General features: G+C 36.1%; 1 protein-coding gene across 2 annotated transcripts in view; it reads left to right on the forward strand.

Moving 5' to 3' along the window:
- The first annotated feature begins 1,919 nt into the window (after nucleotides 1-1,919).
- Nucleotides 1,920-12,606, forward strand: part of LOC129721878 (uncharacterized) — a 375,832-nt gene continuing 365,145 nt past the window's right edge. The window contains exon 1 of one of the 2 annotated variants that reach the window (XM_055674963.1): nucleotides 1,920-1,997. The gene's annotated coding sequence lies outside the window, so the exon portion shown is untranslated. The remainder of the gene's footprint in view (nucleotides 1,998-12,606) is intronic. The other variant, XM_055674964.1, reaches the window with a different exon arrangement.

Below are 12,606 nucleotides of genomic sequence, written 5' to 3' on the forward strand. Positions count from 1 at the left end.
TTAAAATAAACTATAACAAGCCTTTCTTACCTACTTTGATTTTACTTTTATGGCGACCCTTATTGCTGAATCCAGAAACAATAGGACCTTCAGGATATTACATTGGCCTGAGCTAATTAAACCAAGCTTTGTTTGATATATTGGAATAATGGTGGTTCTACCGAATTTTTCATCGACTCAGGAGTAAAAGATGGCACAGTAGGTGGTTGATGTCTATCTTTGACATTCGTGTATTGCGTGCTCGCACGCGATTGTTTTATTGTACGCGGAAATTATAGCTTGAAACTTTCCACCACTGAGCAGGAAAGTAGGGAAAACAAATATATAACCACCAAGTTTATGAAATTTCTAAACCGGTGTTTGCGCTTATATGCCTAACGTGAACCGATAAGCAGCAGTATCACGTTGTCAAGTGAAGAAACGGTAAGAAATACATTATTTACATAAGTATTTTGTGTTTTCGACTACACTACAACTTCGCGCAATATGCCCCACCGCCAGTCGGGGTGATTGCTTGTGATTTTACTTCTGAGACTTCAAGCTCTTCATCACTTCGCGTGCTGAGCTCTGTTAAGAGTAGGGATAAATGACAGAAGTACGGTTAACATCGAAAAAAAAAACCTGCATGCTATATATTGGCCATCTGCATTGAGGCATTTGGCCCAGGTAGATTAACCCTCTAGTGCCCATTTGGCGGGCTTCAGTCAAACCTTTAAAAAGCTTCAATAAATACTTAAAAAGTGTTTATAATGATTTTTAGTGATTTTACCGAAGCCCGTCTAGAAATTAACTTGGGCACTAGAGGGTTAAAAAGCATGCTGTTTCGTTTTTTTATAATAATTGTAGTGTTTTTGTGTAACGGTTATTACAAAATAAATTAACTGCTGAGTATTAAATTAAATAGGGTACCTAAATTCATAAAATATTTGTTGTTTGTGGTAAGCACAACTATGATATTGACGTTCTTTTTTCGGGGGGGAAGGGGGTGTTTTATATCTTTTTCCCTAATAAAGATAACTAACCACAACTTTTATTCTTCTTTGTTTATCTCATTTATGTATATGTCATACATTATTAAAACCTATTGTGTAGTTAGAGAGTTATTACCGACTCAAATCTGATGTTACATTCCAGCCAATATCATTACCGCTTGAAGGAATGTAACTCAGTATATAAAACGAAGACATAGACCTGCGTCAAAAATAATAAGTAATTTAGAAAACAGTGGAAATTTCAACCGACGTTTTCTACGTTCAGAGTTTATGCGGTTAGCCCTCTTATGCTATCGGTATAGTTCAGTATTCTCCAGTTATAATAGTAGACCTATGTGTTTGAAACAGATGATATTTGCAGTTTTGCAGATAGCCGAACGTCTACTATAAAAAGCTCATTCAGTCTTGACCCAAAAATTTCGAAGCTCGTAGAAAGCTTACCACGTAGGAGGACAACAATATCCTTCAAGTTTGTTTTACCATATTATAGCGGAATACTTCCACCCCACGTGCACATCATGATGACAAAATTCCTTCACATGTAATCCTGAACGCGGACACGGATAAAACCGAAACACGTGAGAGGATTCATTGTAATGTAGGTACATACCACATAGCGAGCAGAATGTTTCACCCGCATATATTAGAATGAAGATGACGTTTAATGCAACAGCAGACTCCAGTACACGGGGAAAACACTCCGCAGACTAGGGACCGGAGAATCACCGAACGAAAACGCGGCAGCAGACCGAGGGATTGGTGATTTTTCCTGTTTTCGCTGTTGCGTATGGAAACCAGAGAGCTCATCTTCCGCGTTTGTTTTTCTTTTTTTTTTTGGAAAAGTGGCGAGAGTCTGTGTCTGTGTTGATGAGAGAGCAGAGAATAGACCACCAGATTGTGTCTTTTATTGTTGTCAAAAATTTTCTCAATGACGTTTTCAGTTTGGCAAATCCGTGTATTTTGTACGTTCGTTTTGGATACGTCGTCAAAAAGATGTGGGATTTTGTGAGTGTTTTTTACCCTTACTGACTATGATAAACTAGTTCAAGTACTTTTTGAACGTGTTGTTTTCCAATGAGTTTGTGTTTTAGAATTTTCGTTACATTGTGGGTTCGATTTTGTGAATGAAAATGGAATCTGTCTGACAGAGGAATTCACCAGGATGTGTGCAATTAGGAAAATGTGAGAAATAGAATGAAATCTTTTGCCTCAAAGGAGAGGAGACAGAGAAACTGCTGGTATTAGTTTAGTTTCAATTGATACGCGATGTAACGTACGGAAAGTGACACATGTGGATATCCGATAGGTGCTTGGGAGGGCATTATACATGCAAGCCTCGACGATAATGTGATTGACTTTTGATGGGGAAAGCAATTACAAATCTGAAACAATACACAATGATAATTCGGCTCGTTACGCGACTGTGTGTGTTTTGTATACAATAAACTCATTGAAATATTATAAAAATTCTCATTGATTATTCCGCAATGTAGTACTACCATGGTTATTATACTGTTTGAACTATCATTATGTATATAGTTTTGCTTCTTCTGGAATTGCTCCTTTCTAATTGTCTTTCTCAAGGCGACCCAGAACCGATAATATTATTATTTACGGCATCTCGAGTTAAAAGGACTTTTTGCGTGAATTCAGTCGTTATATTGATTAAGTCACCTGTTGGGACTTGATGAAACGACAAGACCTGAAAATATACAGTCCCTCTACAATTATGGGTCAGTCAACGTGTTGTCTGAATGTTCAAAAATGGATATAAAATCGTAAAAATTATCAACTACGAATGTTTTACTATCTATCTCTGTGTTCTGATGTGTACTTTCGATCAACAATCAGTTTCACTGCAGTTGATGCGTGTAATTCGGTTGGGAAGAAAAACATCACTCACATAGCAAAAGACACAATTATGGGTCAATTTTGGCATTCGAAATCATTTTGTCTATAAAATCGTCAAAATACATAACGCAAGTTATTTTATTGTTGTAAAAACTTGATAATTAGTTATTTTATTCCGTCTTGATGCATTATTATGTAAAAGTAATAAAAATAGCCAAAATATGCACAATTGTGCACCGCAAAATGTAACATTACTACAATTATGAGTCACTTCACTTATTGCACCGAGCAAAATTATAACTTTTAGTGACATTTTCAACTTTAAATCATTTCAATCGTATAAAAATCGTGAGTTACAAAAAATACCACTGCTAATGAAAATTGTTCAGTTTCGTGAGGATAAACGTATTTGCGTAAAAGTGACCCATAATTGTAGCTGACCCGTGGAGGCACTGTATATGAAGTAAACACAAAACAAGTAAGCATTGCCAATTTTTCATATACCTACTGTTTTATGGATATTTTTGTTCTATTTGCTTCTATTTTATTTAATGCACATTGCATTTAAACTACTATTGATGTTCATTCCGAGATGAACGACTTATAAAGATAAAGGTGCTGCTTGTTCATTCACAATCGCTTCTAGAAGTTTGGGAATGCAAAGGATTATATTTATTCCAAGATTATTACATGTTTAAGATTTCCGGTCAGTTGAAATGATATCCACTAGAAATTAGCTTTTATAGGTTTTTGTAGGGTTCCAAATTCTATTGATAGGCTAAAACAATAGAGCAGTGAGCTTCATTAGAAATATTTTCGTAAATAGGCTAAAATAAATTTGGTAAAAACTACTGATGACGACATCCTAGACTAAAATTAATGGTCGTGACAGTGAGAGATTTCTTTTTATCAAAATGACGTCTTCGAATGTCTTAGAAATGAGAAAAAAAAGTCTAGTATGTATTATTAGTTTACAAGTAATTTATAGCCTTAGATTTATACTATTTTGAATATTCATGTGGAATTTTTTATACTTTCTTGTCAACCCGTAATTCGAAGTTATTTTTTTCAGTACTTTCCAACATTTTCGACTGTTGGCTACTAGATAAACTTTGTAAACTGTTTTCTTCTAGTAGAATGACTTTTGCAACCAAAATGGCTGCTGGTTATTTATTGAAATAAAATCCAACCATTTCTATAGTAAATTTAAAACATTAGATGATATCTATTTTACTTTTTCAAATTTCTGTACCCTTTGTTTAATTACCTGTTTTACCATGTTTTTTTAAATATACCAAAACGTACAATTAAACTTTTTTTTTTCAAGACACGCAAACTGTGTCTAGTTTTTGATTTCATCGCCAAAAAATAGTTTAAAAAATCCTTTTTATTGTGTCAACGTTCTTAATTTTACCGATTTATCTTTGCAATTTTTCTTTGCCATGAAAATTACTGTGGATTTTATTTATGTTATCAGGCTTCTAAATGGTAACGGCAGTACAGTTTTTAATGCGTTCCTATGTCCTTCTTCCGTTGTTAAGGTTCACTATCTAAATACATTCTTGAACAAACATGTTCAACGATTACTCGCCACCACGACATTCTTTTTTCCTGAATGTGAGTGCGAAGATTTCGGAAATTACTATTATCCTTAATGTTGTAATAATATTTCATAACAGAAATAGAATAAAGTAGGCAGAAGAAACAACAGCATAACATCGCTAAACGATGTGCGCGAATGTTTTTCTACCATTTGTTGTGTGTGTGAGAGGCAACAATCGTTATACACTTACGAGCAAAAGCCTACTGCGAGGCACACTAATAAGGCGAACCAATTTCTGGCTAAGAACGAAAACAAAGTTTCGTAACAAACCATGGCGACCAATTTCCCCGCAAACAAATTGTATTTCCCCGCTATGATTGAACATTTCATCTCTAAAAGATCCTAACTCATTGACCGTGCATCGTAGAATCCAATATAATACACTAAGGTCGTGGTTTTTTACGCGGTTTTTTACGCGGTTTTTTTACGCGGCTTTTTACACCGATTCCGGAATTTACGCGGTTTCCAGAATTTACGCGAATTCCAGAATTTACGCGGTATTTTTTTCTCACGCAGATGGCAGGATTTCTTCACTTGGGTTCCGGAATTTACTCGGATTGCGGAATTTACGCGGGTTTTTCTACGTGGTTTATTTATACGCGGCATATTAATTTGCAACAGACAAAAATGATCAACAAAAAATCCTGTACAACTCTTACGCCACTTTCATTCACTATTTTTTCAAATCCTGGTCGTTTTCGAAGACCTTCCTTGTTTTTCGGAGTTTGCCTTTAATGATCGCCCAGATTTTTTCTATTAGGCGATGTTCTGGCGAGTTTTGAAGATTTTTTTCCTTTGGCAAAAAAGTAACATTTAACATTACAAAGAAACAAAAAAAACTTGTCGATTGGAATACATACAAAAGGGGCGTCGCCCTAGAGTTGTGGATAACGTTTCTGCCAACCACGCCGGTGGTAGCCTGAATTCAAATTTCGATATCTGTCGGTGGATGTGAGATAGCATGAGCCTTTAATAACCCAATTAGGCTAAGTTCAATCCTAGCTGATATCGAAGGATTCTCTAAGATGAAATTTCTGGGATAGCGTATTCCATCTGACGAAGAAGTTAATTAGGTACCGGACTGAGCTGAGTCGCTTTTGGTGAAATTTGAACGACAAAAAATAAAAAGGCTAAAAAACATCCTATGTTTCCAACTATTTATTCACCTAAAACAATTAATAATTTTGAGTATATCTTTTAAGGAGAATTAGGATTGTTTTCAACGAAAACTATGTTTTAATTTTGGGGCTGTGATGATGCCTCTCAGGACACAAATATTGTCCATAATCGGACTCTTAAAGGTTTAACAGAGAATAAAATAAAATGTAAAATTGGCCTCTTGCTTTGGTAAACCGGCTCCAAAGCTGAAAAATAAACCGGACCGGGCCTAAAATTTAGCCTAAATTGCTGTTAATTTTAAATAAATAAGTAGGGTTGTTGACGGCTTCGTCAGGTCGTTCATATTAGTAGACGGTTCGGTTCTTCTGTTTTTATTTCATTTGGATACTAAATATAACTTTTTTGTTCACATGAATAAAAAACTTAAGATGTAGTATTTTTTTTTATCTAGAAATGCATTTTAATTCATTTCGGTTTTGTATTCTTGCAAGAAACGTTGAATTGATGCATGAATTCTGATCATTTAAAATTAAACCAGGGGCAAGAAGTCAAATTGACACAGAATATCGTTCCAGGGATTAAGTGCTATTCTGAGTAGTTTGATGAAAATATACTACATGCACACAACTACGCAAGTGTCTGCCGTGCTCTCTCCGGGAAGTAAAAAACATCGTCGACAACGACATTTTTTCCCTCGCTCGACGATAACCCGATTCTGCCCCGGACACGGCCAACGCACAGTGGGACAGATTAAAAAAAGCGGGTATTAGCTTTTGTGAAGAAACTATTGAGACAAATCGCGCCAAATGACCTATGGTCCAATATCGACCATTTTTGATTTGAATGAAACTTTGCACACGTATTTGGCTTAGCAAACTGAGCATTTTTCACAGATGGAGAGATTTTTTACACCCATGAGTTATATTCTAAAAGGGCGTAGGTTTTTTTCAAAGCATTGTAGCCCAGAAACCGAACATCCCCAACAAAGCATTCCAATGAACGTATGGTTTTTGCTGGAGAACCACGGACAAATTGAGAAAAACGTGTATTTTCATAAATATTAATAATTTTTCGAGCTTAAATTAAAAAAGAACTCGAAAACCGATGCCTTTAGAATGTTAAATACCAAGAGCTTTTTGATTCAAAATGACTCTCTGCATCTTTTAAAATCATCAGAATACAAATATTTTGAAAAATATTTGAATTAGAATTTTTATAAAAAAATTAATCTACCATAAAAAAAAAATACGCACATGACTCATGGGTGTAAAAAATCTCTCCATTTGTGAAAAATGCTCAGTTTGTTATGCCAAATACGTGTGAAAAGTTTCATTCAAATCAAAAATGGTCGATAAAATTTCGCGTATTTCCAGATCATTTGGCGCAATTCTGCTCTTTTAGTTTTTTGGCACTAATATCTTTCCAGGAGTTTCATTACTTTTTGAATAGTTTAACGTTGCAGCGTAATATTTGAAATTAGGGGGTATGTGAGAAGACCTTGAAGGATTTTTTTTTGTTTCAGAATACAGATCAAAAATGTTTACGAAAGGTCATATATCGGGTTATTTTAAGGATTTTGTTGAATAAACAAAAATTCCATCTCTCAGGGAAAAATAATGTCTTAGTGACTTCCAGTTATATGATTAACTACCTTCCTATTCTGAAACTTTTGGGAAAACTGCGAAACCAAATTTTAATTTGTTGGGTAAAGTTATAGTTACTCGATTGAAACGAAAACAAAGTTGAGGTATTAACATAAATAACTACCGAATATAAGCATGCAGAGGAGAAAAGCCATATTGAAAGATTTTACTGCTTGGAATTTTCTTTTTAATCGTAGTTATGTTATTAAATTCCTTTGGGCTCGCACTACACACGAAGCATTTCTGGCACGAAATATTCGATACTCCACTGCAGACCTTACCATAGATTATGGTGTACATCCTTTTATTACTGATAGAAACATTTGCACCGAGAGAGTTTTGGGTCTTCGTAGGTATCAGATTATCAATTTAGTCCTTTAAATCACATTTTTCGTGGATTATGAGCTCCTCCGTTTCTTTTGCAATTTTTATCCTAATTGTACGCCAAAATCTCGTTAAGAATGGACGATTGTTTGGGCTGATTATTTCCGAAGGACAATGCTTCACAGGCATTTGAAATGTAACTATAGAAGTAATGAATATCGAGCTACAATCAAAATTACTTTCCGCGTATCGTTGTTTACAATAAGAACTAGCTGATACCCAGACCGCGGTACTGTGTCATCAAGTTCAAAACGACAACCGCTTACCTCTCAAATGTACGAAATTTCAAACAAATATTAACATTACCAAGTTATATCTATAAGGTTGTATGTATGCTGCTCAAAAATCTTGAATCATGTTTCTACTTACTACTTTTACTTTAATGGCGACAGATCGTTGAGATCCTATGCCGAATACAGAATACGCATGTGGGACTTCGTGATGATGGTGCCGCTCCTCTGCACACTGCTCTTCGTATTTCACCTTTCAAAGCTATGGTGAACAGCAAGTTCGAAAGTTCGGCATCTTGCTTAAGATTATCTAACGTTACAAACGCGTCCGAAAACTCGTCCGCTGCCCTGACTAGTTTTGTTGGAAAACCATGTTCAAGCATTGTTTGCCACAGCTCGTTGCGTTGAATCATGTTTCTAGAATGTTCCAATTTCTATCAAAACTCTAACAAATTCGGGAAAAAGTATTGAAAAGATTGTTTCAGAATTAGCACAGTTCATAGTATCAGTATAGGCCCAATTTAACTTAATTTCAATGCGCTGATATCTGGAAATGCAAAATTAAAAGAGTTGTTTGCAAAGCCACGACCGCAAGGTTGACGTAGAACTACGTAATGCTGTTTGTTACATTGCTTGCATTATTACATTCGAGAAAGATCGCAAAGGATAGGTTCGAAGCGAACTTCTCTTATTTTGGATTTCAAAAAGCATATTGAGTCGATTACCGGACTAAGTGTATCATATTCGGTGATATTCGACCATTTTTGGCTATTTATCGGAAACCAGAAGTCACACCATCTTGTATTTCAAAATTATGTCTGGAGTCGATTTTTGCCCTCTGGGCATCATTCCGATTTCGGGAATCATGTTGGGTGATATTCGGTCATTTTAGGCTCCCGATTCCGAAAGTATTCATATTAGTTGGTATTTGGTCGACTTTGACTGTTTTACGAAAACCAGAAATCATCCCGGCTCCGGGAATATCTATATTCGATGGTATTCGATCAAAATTGATTGATTCTTTCAAAAACCGGAAGATTTTATTTTGGAATTGAAAATGGTCTCTGTGGTCATTTTTAGGTCTCTGGACATCATCCTGATTCCGCAACTACCCATATGTTGTGGTTTTTCGTCAATTTTAGCAGTTTGTCGGAAACCGGGAGTGACCATTTGGAGTTGATTTCTAGTCTCTGGGCCTGATTCCGGACAGACCCAGGTTTAATGGTATTTGGCCTATTTTGGTTCTCTTCTAGATACCGCAAGTCGTCAATTTGAAATCCAAATCGGGGGTCGTTTTCCGGTCTATAGACAGGTTCTGAAAATACCCACATTGGATGGTATGTGACGTTGTATTACTCAATTGTTTTTATGGCTACTAAAACCCCGGTGGAATCTGTTCCGGAAGGACCATTTTTTCTCCACAACACCTAGAGCCATAAAAATGTCCTGTGGAAATAATTTAAGGGGTTATATACCTTTTTGCTCGAGAAAAAAGAGCAAAGTTTGAATTTTTTCAAGCGTGTAGCGCCTTTTCTATTGCATAAAAGTAGTAATTTTCTTAAAGTAATCAACAACAAAAAACATGTTTATTCATAAGAAATACCTATTGTTTGTGGAATAATGGCCGTTTCCCCGAAACGCTCTTTTTTGTAGAGGTTTGCGGTGTTTACGATTGAGACCCAGCAGATCAACTGAAATCAAAGTACTCACATTATTTCATTAGTTTAGAAGTGAACGCTCATTTTCATAAGTATTTTGTTTCCAATGCAAACGGGAATGTTTTTCCAAAAAAAAAAAAAATTTTTTTTGAGCGCTAAAAATTTCATTAATTTTTTTTGCAAAGTTTGACTTCGTGTAACAAAAAACGATCGTTCAACGATTGGGGAATTAAATAACGAACATTTGAATTAAAAAGATGAAGAAAATCGGTTCAGTAGTTTTACCACAATCGTAAACACGGCAGACATTTTTTGAGCAGCACCATCTCAAGATAAACGCGTAAAAAGTTTCAAGTTAAGCTTATGCGACCGTGACGAATGCGCTTCAAATCGTTGCTCAGATCTTTTTGAAAATTTGTGAAAATGTTCTCAAGAAATTGTACTTAAGCATTAAAAAAATATTCGATTTTTTTGAAAACTAAAATGGTAAAAAAATTTAACTTCTACACATGAGGCAACCGAGGGCTCGCAGTTTCGGGGAACACACAAGCATTGGTCGCCACGACGAGATCGGCAATCAACGTCAACCTGGGTCGGTAGTCAACGTATACAACCTGGGAGGGAGAAACGAATACTACACTCAAAACACGAACATGCGTCGTTTTCTGATAGCGTGTAACCACATACATAAGACATACGTAACACTCAGGAAGAAATCTTCCAAAAAAGTTGGTACAAAATGAACTACTCGAAAGTACCAACCTCTGTAAAAAACCTCTGTTTGAATAGTTTATGGAGGTTGTGTACCTGCGCAGCCCTGCATTTGTCTCGTTCTCACTCGAAAAAATGCAGCATTAATTTTGTAAACAACGTTCAAAGTTTCGGGTTTGACCGTGATGAAGTGTGTTCGAAATTGTAACCAAAGCCTTTAAGTGATTATTACTTAAAGCTTATGAAATTTATTATTTTACGTAAAAACAATCCAAAATTTTTGTAAAACGACAATGAATTCAAAAACTGTTTGCGATGAATATTTTTTCGAGCAACGCGATACCTTTCAGTTATAACAATACTCATCGTAAAAAAATGCTTATTTTTCTTTGGTTCAAATTGACAGTCAATGACAGCTCATTCTGGTTCATTTTGACACTCACACAGCTTCGTATCCGTTTCTCTCTCCCAGCATACAACCACCTGCAATATTTTTTGAAGTAGAATACTTCTCTCAGGAAGTTCGGCTACATAGGGATGTGAAATGAAAATCTAAAACCGAAAAAAGTGAAAAATATGTCGAATTTCAAATGCTAATAAATCGGTTAGTATTCAATGGATTTCCTTTGTTCTTGTAGCAATAGATTGGAAAATCTTCTAAGATTCTTCCCAAATAAAGATAATTGTAATTTTATTATTCAAACTATTGTACTATTGAAAATAATCAAGCCTTGTCAAAACGAAAAATTCGAACTCTGATTGGTCGTTGTATGATTGCTCCCCCAGCACGGTTGACAGAATCATATACCTTGTAATTGGAAATATGCCGAAGCTGCTCATAATAGTTCTAGACAGCGACAACAGCAGTCATCCCTTAGCAGCAGCAGTGGCAGTGCAGTGGATACCAGCCATAGCGGATAGCGGCCACAGCTGTGGCGTAGCAATGAATAGCGCACAAGTTGCAGCGGATCTCAGCATCGATAGCAGCTGGGCCAGCTGATGCAGGGACAGCGGATACCAATGGCATAGGGATACCATCTGGTCGAAGTTAGAAATCAGGACACCTTTTCTCGGCACAAATTTGACTAAGCCATTCTATTCTTCAAAGTATGAGCAAATATAACACATAATATGTGATTTACCCTTTAAAATACAATATAACTCTCTTTTATTTACTTAAAATACACTCAGTTTTTATTTACGCGGGGATATGTACCTCGTGGAAAAACGCGTAATTCAAAATTCCTTCCATTTAAAAATCCACGTTAATTAGAAAATCCGTGTGGAAAAATACCTAGTGAAAAATGAGTGTATCTCCACTTTTATCAAACCGCTTTGAATTGTTACGCATCAGTAGATACTTTAGAAATTCAACACACGTAAACTGTTTCAACCTAAACTTAACAAAAGCCAGATGCTTAATGGTAACAGTAAATGCATTAACGAATCTTCTTATTACTATACTGAGTTTCAACCTATGAAAAAAAAATCGATTGCAGTGAGCGTTGCGACATGGAATCGAAAACACTTATTGAGCAATTTTCAAAAATTCTGCTCAAATTCTGACATGTCCTGCTAAATCAGGACGGATGGTATCCCTACAATGGCAGCGTATAGCGGCCACAACTGTGGCATGGCTACGAATAGCGTAGCAGTTGCAGTGGGTATATTTGACCATGAAGCATTTATGCAATAATTGAATGAAAATTGCAATTGCAACAATCGGCCTTTTTCAAGGCTACTAAATGTTTTTGGAAGAGCATAATGAATGGTCATTAATAAACTGAAACTGAGGTTTGATGCTGCTGCAAATGCATTGCAGTGTGATGTTTATTACGATTTGTTGATACTGTGCTTAACAAGCGGTATATACGAAACAAATCCGATTTCAAAATGACTGACACGCAAGCAGTCGGGTTATCTTTCTTGTAAAAGTATTCTACTTCAACCTTGCGGTCGTGGCTTTGCACACAACCCTCCTGTGATTTTTCATATGTACTTTTGCAAACATGATGCGTTTGGGAAAACACGTGTTAGAAAGCGGGCTTCCGAGGGCTCACGAATTCGGGAACACTCGAGCCTGTGTTTGCCGAAGCTTCTGAAGGGCTGTTTTATTTAGAACACTGTGGGTTTCCGTTTTGCATAAGCACTGAAGGGCAATGAAAATACCCTCCGTGGCATTGCCTAAAACACACACGCAGAGGTGTGGTGGGTTTGGACATGTCTGGTATATAACACCTTAATGAGCTTTGAATAAATAATGGTTAGATTCTAATCAAATATTCGTAAATTTCCTCAGTTTCTGAACATATTCCCGAAAAACTGGATTTCCGGCAATAAGGATTTTTTTTCCGGAGCACCGTTAACACTGAATTTAATATAGAGAAGTTACTGAGTCTTTTGGTGCTAAAACTA

Source organism: Wyeomyia smithii, chromosome 2, assembly GCF_029784165.1.
Source record: "Wyeomyia smithii strain HCP4-BCI-WySm-NY-G18 chromosome 2, ASM2978416v1, whole genome shotgun sequence".
Taxonomy (NCBI): Eukaryota; Metazoa; Arthropoda; class Insecta; order Diptera; family Culicidae; genus Wyeomyia; species Wyeomyia smithii.